Genomic DNA, 9,832 nt, shown 5'->3' with positions numbered 1-9,832 from the left:
CGCAGCCGGAAGCGTGAGCTTTGGTAGTTAGGGTGTTACATTATGGTATCAGAGCAGTTCTTCCTGTAGAGCCTGAGGAATGGACTGACTATGCTTCAGTTGCATACTCTGAGCGTTTGTCATGTATTAGGTCTTGTCGAATGACGAGAATTAGAGCTTTATGCACATGACAGTCTATTGATTAACGCTGTTAGTCTTGCATTGCATAATTCCTGATATTAAGTTCGGCCGGCTTAATACTAGTGAAATATGTATATGAAAGCACTGATGGGTTATCATAGATGAAATCCTAGTTTTGAGTAAAGCGAATCGCGGGTTTTGGAAAAGTTGGAAACTACTTCTCGAGGCTATTCAGTTGTGTCTTGAATTCTGTTCGAGTTGACATGTTCTTTCATATCCTAACTTGAAGTTCTTATTTGCTAGACCTTTTGAAGAGTAATTTGATGTCTTCACTCTATTCCTCTATCCATATGTATTCTTGTTTGACCTTAAGTGCATATGCTGGTTTAAGATCTTTGTTGCATCTATCTTTCTCTGTTTGAGTTCTTCTTGATTCAAGTATTCTTTGATATAGCCTTGAACCTGTCTTAATGTGCTGTGACTTTTAACTCCGGATTCTGAGTCCATTCTTTGAGAAATTGTTGATTCAGTTTTTCTCTTACTTGACAGTGATCACAGCCAATTTTGAGATTTTATAAATTGCTGTTGATTAGATATATGCTTTTCTATATATGAGACTTTGAAATTATTTATACAGTTTAACAACTATTTCTTTCTAATACTTTGCCTGTACTTTTACTGGTTTACGCAATTGTACTTATTTTAAAAGTAAATTTTGACCTTCTAGTAATTTTACTATAGTTCCAATGGACATCTTTATTTGATTGTGTATTTGGATATTTTCTGAAATACTGGAAAGAAAGAATTTTTTTGCTTTTATTCCGGTTGAGTTTCGTTTGATAAGCTTTACTTAACTTATTTTGAATTGAGTTTGGTTTAGCATACTACATAGTTTATGCCATTGTTGTTCTTTTGAAAATGTTGGATTCATAGCTTTCTTCTTATGAACGGACTGGTTCCTTCTTAAGCTTTTCACCTCTATGAATGTTATACGTGATTCTGTTTTTAACTAATCTTTTACATTTTGTGAACATTACCATTGATCTTGGTCTGTCCCCTCTTGTGAATCTCATTCTTATGTGGGTCAGTTTGATTCGTTTCAGGATAGTACATTGTTTATTCTCCCATTATCTCTACAAGAGTTTTTAGTTAAAGATTTATCATTGAAAAATTACAAATGATTGAGTTGTCTTTTCTATGACTTTTGTATTCTTTTGGATCAATTTAAAACTTGTTTGATATTTCATGCTTAGTGGATCTTGTTTGAACTACTCTAATTTAAGATCCTTTCTTGCAAGGCTTGACTCCTTTTTAGTACATTTTAAACTTCTTGAATGTTCTTCTGAGATAGTGATTTCAAGAACACTTTTGGAGTCTTGTTTTGAACCTTTTAAAGAAGTTTCGAACTCTCTTATAAGAAGTTTTAAACGGAATTTATTTTTTGTTGCTTGATTGAGAGTGAAACCATTATTCGATTTTGACAAAAATTGTTCTTAAAGTTGGCATGCGCTATTTTAAATGAGGTTTTGGAGAGCTCCCTTGTTTAGTGGAAATTGGTTTGTTCTAATGCACCACTTCTTTTCTTTACCAAATTGAAAGCAAATTTTTAGCTTGAAATTTCTTTTCTAAAAAGAGTTTAACTTCCTCTTTCGTACTTGCTATAAGTGTTATACACGCTTGTTTGAATATGAATTTTTAGAATTTTTGAACAAGCATTTGATCACTTCTGAGTTTTTATGAACTGCTTTTGGTTAAGTTGTGCTCTAATTATCCTTCTAAAATATTTGAGGAAATATTTTAGCTCTTAGCCAAAGTTGTGTGCATTTTGTTTTTGGAACTCTACAAAATCTACTTCAACATGAAATTGTATTGAAGTAAAGCCACGTTTATGCTTTTGTTACTCCCTTGAAGGATGTTTGTTGTTTAACTTCTTTTTCAGACTGCGAAGTGATATTTTTACAAGTTTTCGATTCTTTTAAGAACAATGTATTCGGAAGTATTTCAATTATGCTCTTGAGTTCTGTGAGCTTTGTCTTGGGTTTGAGAGATTCTCCTTTATAACTTCATACTTCTTCGACTCACCTTGAATTTGTTTCAAACTAATGCGCTGATCCTTCTCCTTGTTGATCCTATTGGATTTCTTTGATTCAAGGGTTATCTTTGAGGTTGTCAATTGAATTGTGTCTAGTAAACTTCATTGCTTGAGTATCCTTGGTTATCTGGGATTGGATATATTCTCTCAAATCTATTATTGCTATCCTTGACAGTTGACTCTCCTTTCTAAATCTTGTATCCTTTTGAGTAGACTCGAGAATTGTTTTGATATCACGTGCGACTTGTAGACGTATACGTAACGCGATGAGTTAGTTCTTTAAGACGTGATATGTGAATGCGGAAGGTGAAGCGGTAGGTGTAAAACGTTATGAGTCGTGGGTGTTCTGTTCCTTGCGAACAAGTTGCGGTTGTTAAGCTTATGATTGGCTATGATATTGTAAAGTGCTTGATGGAGTTGGAAAGTTGAAACTTGGAGGCTAATATGAGATTAGTGTGCGGATGTTAAGCACGTTATTTTAGCCCCATCCTGTTTTATAGCCTTTGATGCCTTGCCCTACTATCACATGATTGACCCATGTCAGCTTTTGCATTGAGCCTATCTTGTAACGTTTGCCTGGCAGTTACACTCCTACCTTTGCATCCTTATGCTTATGATAATCAAGTATTTGAAAATCGTATATATATGATTATATTTTGAGATATTTTTTTGCTTCTTCCTTAAATGTGTTCAAGGGTAAACTGTTATGGAATTTCTTTCATTTTGTATCAATTTTCGAGGGCGAAAATTTTTATAAGGTGGGTAGAATGTAAGACCCAGAACTTTAAAAAGTCTTATTTTGATCAAGTCTCAAATCATATTGTTATTTATAGCCTTAATTTCGGAAATCATTTTATTAAAGATAATTAAGGCAAGTTTTGATTTATGGGATTTGAGATAAGTTATGATTATTATCCAATTTCACAATTATTGGATTATTTTCTATATTCAGAGTATAAAGTTGGTAGTTGTGAAATAATAAGGATTTCTATATGATTTGAATTAAATAATTAATATTTTCAATATTAATACTGCTACTTTGGAAAATAAAGGATTTAATTATATTACTCCTAATTATTTGATTTGGATATTTTATTGAAAATAATTTGTGAAATTGGTGAGCAAATAGTATTTTCTATACATAATTAGTGTTGGATTTAAATTGGGTTTCAATTATTATATTATCCTCAATTTATGTGAAATTACAAAACTACCCCTAGTTTAACCCTAACCCTAATTTTGATACACCATCCCCAAAAACCCTTCTCTTCATGCTGCGCAGCCAACAGTCTCTCCTTCATCCTCTTTGCTGCGCAGATGAACACAAACACACGCACACAGTGAGACCCAAGGGGAGAAAGAAAACGAAATAGAGGGGGAAGAAGGAAACAGTTCGCCGGCGGGGGAGGGGAGGAGAGCGACGCAGCCGCCGAGCCCGTCACCATGCCGATCACCTTCATCGCCGCCAGTTGAAGAGAGATGTGATGGAGAGAGAGGATCCGCGGAGGGAGGCGTCCCCGTCCCCCTGAGGCCGCACTGTCGCCGCTGCTTCTCCCAACGATGCTGCTGCACGAGCCGGAGGAACTCGTCTCTGTTGGAACCGCCGCACCCAATCCAGCTGCGCCGCCGTCCTTGCGCCGTCGCAGAGCAGATTTGAGGCGAAGGAGAGAGCCGCGATGGGGGAAAGGGTCGCGCCGCCTAGTAGCCGGTCTGCTCGTCGCCGGCTGTTGCCGCGAGCTTGCCGCCGCCGTTGTGAAGGATCTGCCATTCCCTTGTTGCCGCTGGAGAGAGGGAGATCGGAACGAGTAAGGAGGAGGGTTGTGTCCGCCACCATCTGAGCTCGCCGCTGCAGGTGATGGCAAGCTGAACTGCAGCCAGAAGAGTGTTCAGGCCGTCGCAGGTGCCGCTGCCGGACAAGGGAGCTGCGTCTCTGTGATACTGACCGCCGGGAGTGGTTCTGTGACTTCCAGGACCGCCGCCGAAGCCTCTGGCTACTTCTGCCGTCGCCGGAAAACTCTACCGGTAAGGGCTTTGAATTTGGTTTTCATTCGTTTAAGATTCCGGAAGCTTTATCACCTCTGTATGTGGGTTTCAGTTACCAACGCCGGAGTCCGGTCGCTGCTGTCGCTTGAGGTGGCTGCCGGGCTGCCGCCGAACCGGTTCAGAGACCGCCGCTGTTCGGTTCAGCCGTTCCTTCTTCGTTTCGATAAGTATGTTTCAGAAAGCCTCGCGTTAGTATTTCGTTTTGTTTGGTTAATGAATATGAATTTTGGTAACGTGGGATAGAGTCCTAATTATTGTATGTTGCGATTAGTGTTGCTATGGTTATTGTGAACGTGGCTGTGAGCTGAGGTTTTGGTTGTCGTCAGTTCGGGTTGAGGCGGAAAGGACTTGATGAGGCGTTTGGATTATGGAATTGCGTTTTGAGGTAGGGGCGCTTTCCAAAAACTATAGTTTATTATTGGAATTATTATATATGGGTACTGATGTGAGATATTGTGTATTTGGTGATTGTATCTGCCTTATGTATTATTTGATTGACTCGAATGACTATGGATGTTGGTTTGGCCGAATTGTTGTGTGGCTTGTGAAATGTAATGTTTGAAGTTGATTCTTTAAAGATTTGAAATGAGTTTAATCCGTTGAGGATTGGTTTGAATTGAGTCAATTATTTTGATGATGTGGAAGATAGAATACTCTTGAAATTCAGCCTGTGTGGCTTTAATTGATTTGGTTTTGATAAATGATTTATTGCTGAACCGATTCTTTAAAGCTTTGGAAATGAGTTAAATCGGTTGATATTGAGTTGATTTTTGAAATGGCTTCCTTGAGATATGCCACTGAGGCGACTGTTGGATTTAGCTTGCTTTTGAATTGATTTCTGGTTTTGAGCTGTTGAAAAGGAATGAGAAACAGTTTAGTTGGGACCCGAACCGGGTGGCAAAAGTCCAAGTTTTAGGGGAGGTGCTGCCGAAATTTCTATAGAATCCGAGTCCTTATTTGAAATGTTAATTGGGGAATTTTGAGTTTAATGCCTTTCCTATCTATTTTGAGGATTGTGAAATTATGGCTTCTTTTATTACCTTTACTTAGAACAATTAAGAAAGCAATGAAGTTATGCTTTGAAAGAATTATTGAAAGGAGAATCATGATTTCTCCTTATTTTCCAAGAAGAACAGTATGTCTTTGGGTACAAGTCATTCGAAAGAGAATTTTGCTTTGAGGCTGTTTTAAAAGGTAAAACGGGTTTATGTTTTTCTCTATTAAACACAAAGATTGTCCCTTGGGAGAGTTTTCGTGATTTTAAAAGGAATTGGATTTCGATTGATGAGCCTCATTATTTTGACGTTTTAAATAAGATTCAAAGTATCTTTTGAACTCTAGTTTAACACAACAAAAATGATTCTCTTATCAGTTTGAAACGCTTCAGATTTAATTATGGAATTGAAGCCGGTTTTGTTTAAGTAAAGGAAATGATTTTGAAAGAAGTAAAGGTTACGTGACTCGGTTTGGCTTAGATCCTATTTTCTTACTCAAATCAGAAAGCCAATGTTTTAATGATTTTAAATGATTTTGGCGAAATGAGATATGTTATTCTCCCCTAAAGACTTGGGACTCTGCCGAAAAACTGTTGTTATAAAATCCCATCGTTGGATGGATGATTTTGAATACTGTGAAACAAATCCTTAACTTGCCATGGTTTTGGAAGTTTTGGAAAGAGAATGCCAAGAGTGGCTTTGTTTTAAAAAGGGAACTCACTTTGAGTAAATTCGGCTTATGAGCCTGAGATGATTTGAGAAATGAGATTTCTAAAGCCATGGCTGAAAAGAGTTGAAACTCGATTTCAAAGTGAAATGAATTGAGAAAATGATTTATGGCTTAAATGCCGACTTTATGAATTTAATGATGTTGAATGGTGGAAGTGCTGTTTTGTTGTGAGCCGGAATGGCTGTGTATGATTATACATATTGGTTGGTTCTGGATTGAACCGTGAGCCGGAATGGCTGTGTATGATATGAATATTGGCTGGTTCTGGACTGAACCATGAGCCGGATGGCTGAGATGGATGTTGATCCATGGATGAGATTGAATGCATGTTTATGCTGAATCATTGATAAATGTGAATGTTGCACTTCCACTATCTGAGATACGAGTTTCCCTGGGTAGTAGCAGTGGCTAGCCACCACGTGCTCCGGGTCGAGACTTGATACTCTGTTGACCCTATGTCGTAAGTGTGGCCGGGCACTGTGAAAGGCCCGGATGAGCTCGCCCCCGTAAATATTCACCAGTGAGGGTGATGGATATGGATCATGATTATGATCAATTTTATGATGAGTACAACTCGAGTTGGGGATGCACGACAGAGGGACAGTCCAATGGTTAGCTACCAGGACTTGTCGGGTTGGCTCTATAACCGACAGATGATATCATCAGCCACTAGGGACAGGCATGCATCATATGCATTTGTGTGACATTGGTTGGGTGTGCATATTATACTTGGTTTGCCTATGTGATTAATTGCTAACTGTTCTACTTGTAATAACTGTTTGTTTGTGCTTGAACTTCCTATCTGTGTTTGCATCTGGGACTCTGTTGGATTTGTGGTGACTGGTTGTTGGTTGGATTGTTTGGGCCTAGGGCCGTGGTTGGAAAGAGATGAACTGATGGTTGATTTCGGTTTTGTGTTTCTGGTTTGAGATAAAATTATGAAAGGCTATTTTAGTTCCGCATAGATAAACTGTTTTGAAAGGCTTTTGAGTTTTGAGAATTGAATGGTTCCTCTTTCAGTAAAGATTTTTGACTTTACTTTTATTGAAAACCGTGTTTTTGAAAAGAGGCATAAGAAGGTTATTAATCACTGGTACGGTTTATCTTCATGTATCCTATTACAGTAATTCCCAAAAACCCTCTACTGAGAACCCTTTCGAGGATGATGTTCTCACCCCCCTACATTTTTCCCCTTTCAGGATATGGGCGCAGAAGTTACGAAGAGTTCTTTTAGTTGTGGTTGAAATGCTCTGTATTGCTTTAGACTATTATTTGTACCCTCGCCTTTATCTTGAGATATTCTGTAAGAGGGATAGGAATTGTATTGGATTATGTTTGTAATATTATTTATATATATTTTTGTATATATATGGATGTACTCTTTATGAGTTTTGTAAGTTGTATGGTATTTATGGACGTATGTTATCGGATGAAAGTTTTTGGGAGCGGTATTGCGGTTTAAAGTTTCAAACAGGCTCATATTTTAGTATTAAATAAGATAAGTGTCGTCGTAATGTCCGACCTATCAGAGTCGCGCAGCCGGAAGCGTGAGCTTTGGTAGTTAGGGTGTTACATAGTCCAACTCGGTGAGATTGCGGATATGGTGACAGAGCGGAGGATGGTTTCTCCTTGGTTTATTTTTTTTTTCTTTATTATAGTTGCTCTCACATCTTTTGTATATTTATCTTTATGGCCTTAGAGGCTTATTTAAGAGAATAGTTGTATAAGCTATTTTTAACTCCAAACTCTGTATGTCTGTATATACTAGTCGGCTTAAACTCCGCAAGTCGCGACTTGTCCTCTATGATTATTATACTATTAAATCTATATATATTCCATTCTTTTGCATCTATATCTTGTGTCTTATGAGTTAGCTTCGTGCGAACGTTTCACGCTTTTGTAATTCTGTCTTTGAGATATATCCTTCATTAGGCTTCTAGATTATATTATTTCCTTCTATATATATAAATATGTATAAGTTTTAGGACTGTCGTAACCTCTGATTAACCTTTGCTTTACGGCTAGAGGTAAGGCTTAGGGTAATTGGGGTGTTACACATGACATACTAAATTGAGGTAATAGCATGTTGGTCAAATACAATCTAATTAGCATGGAGTAAACCAATTTTCATTCTACGACTCTTTATTATGTTTTTCCAAGTTTGCAATAGATATATATTTTCAAAAACTTATATTGATATATAAGTGTAGATGAGAACATTACTATCTGATTTGAATCACATGGAAAAAAATTATTATATACATTTATATAAAATAGTCGTTGATTGGTTACACTGATGCATGAAGTATCACTTCGGAACTAGAGTGGGATGCTACACTAATATAATAGTATGAATAGTTAGCCTTATAATTTCAAATGATTCATAACTAATACATATATTCATAGCAATTCCACATATATGAATTAGACTTATATATAAGGTATAATTTTCAGTATAAGATTGTTATATGTTTGATTTTTTATATCTCAGTATATGTAGATTTTAAACCCACATTAGGCCAATTAGAATTACCATGGGAGCACAGGTATTCAAATCTTTAGTTTTTACATGTCCATATATGTAATAAGTAATTTTACATTCTTATCAATTGCCTTTCTATATTTGTTATTTATCAAAAATTAAAATTTGAATATTAAATTTGATATCTAACATTTATATGTGTGACTAATAAAGTTTTATTTTAATACCTCAGATTTACATATGACAGAGACAGAAATAAGAGACTTGACTCCTATTGAAATTGAGAACTTATTTAAGGGATACAATAAGAGCCTAAGAGACATCCCTTCTATGCCATTCCCTAACATGGACATGTGTTATCAACAATTAATTTCCAATGGTGTCAATAGGCTTATTTGTGACGAGCTTCGTTATGATAGGCGACAATTAGTAGTGGAACATGCAGATTTATTACAAAAGCTAACAGATGAGCAGAAGAGAGTGTATAAACAAATATTAGCAGCTGTCAATAGTGGTGATGGTGGTGTATTTTTTCTATATGGATATGGTGGTACAGGGAAGACATTTATTTAGAAAATATTTGCTGCTGCAATTAGATCTAAAGGTCAAATTGTCTTGATGGTTGCTTTGAGTGGGATAGCATCTCTCTTGCCCCCTGGTGGAAGAACAACACACTCGCGTTTTGCAATCCTTATTAACCTTGACGAGTTTTCAACATGTAACATTAATCAGAACAGCCCTTTGGCAGAGTTGATAATTTGATGTAAGCTTATTATATGGGACAAAGCTCCAATGGTCAATAGACTTTGCATCGAAGCACTTGATAGAACAATGAGAGACATCTTAAGGTTCAAGAAAGCTAATAGTCTTCAACAACCTTTTGGAGGCAAGACTGTTGTATTTGGCGGGAATTTTCGACAAATACTACCTGTCATACCCAAGGGCAGCAGGCAAGATATTGTCAATGCAAGAATCAATTCTTCGTATATTTGGGATAGTTACAAGTTGTTGTCACTAATACAGAACATGCGGCTGCAAACGGACACTCTTGATGAAAGGAATAATGAGGTAAAATAGTTTGCTAATTGGATTTTGTCAATTGGAGATGGTCGGTGTGGTGATCCTATTGATGGGATAGACAAGATAGGAATTCCTGATGATATTCTCATTGATCAATGGGATGACCCTATAGTATCCATCTGCAAGGCAACATACCTGGAATTATTTCTAGGGGTAAATTGTGTATCACATTTGAAGGAAAGAGCTATACTTGCACCAACTCTACATATGGTTGATGAAATCAATAGCTTTATGATGAGTTTGAACAGTGAAGAATCTAAAACTTATTATAGTTTGGACACCGCATGTCA

The 9,832-nt window shown here is 36.9% G+C and overlaps 1 long non-coding RNA gene across 1 annotated transcript; it reads left to right on the top strand.

The window, feature by feature from the left end:
* The first annotated feature begins 4,607 nt into the window (after positions 1–4,607).
* LOC140179540 (uncharacterized) lies at positions 4,608–7,377 on the top strand. The gene is made up of 2 exons (XR_011873049.1): positions 4,608–4,640; positions 7,180–7,377. It is a non-coding gene; the product is annotated as an uncharacterized lncRNA (long non-coding RNA).
* Positions 7,378–9,832: the final 2,455 nt, after the last annotated feature.

This window comes from Arachis hypogaea, chromosome 15 (assembly GCF_003086295.3).
Source record: "Arachis hypogaea cultivar Tifrunner chromosome 15, arahy.Tifrunner.gnm2.J5K5, whole genome shotgun sequence".
NCBI classification, from domain to species: domain Eukaryota; kingdom Viridiplantae; phylum Streptophyta; class Magnoliopsida; order Fabales; family Fabaceae; genus Arachis; species Arachis hypogaea.
This window is presented reverse-complemented; position numbering and strand designations above follow the sequence as displayed.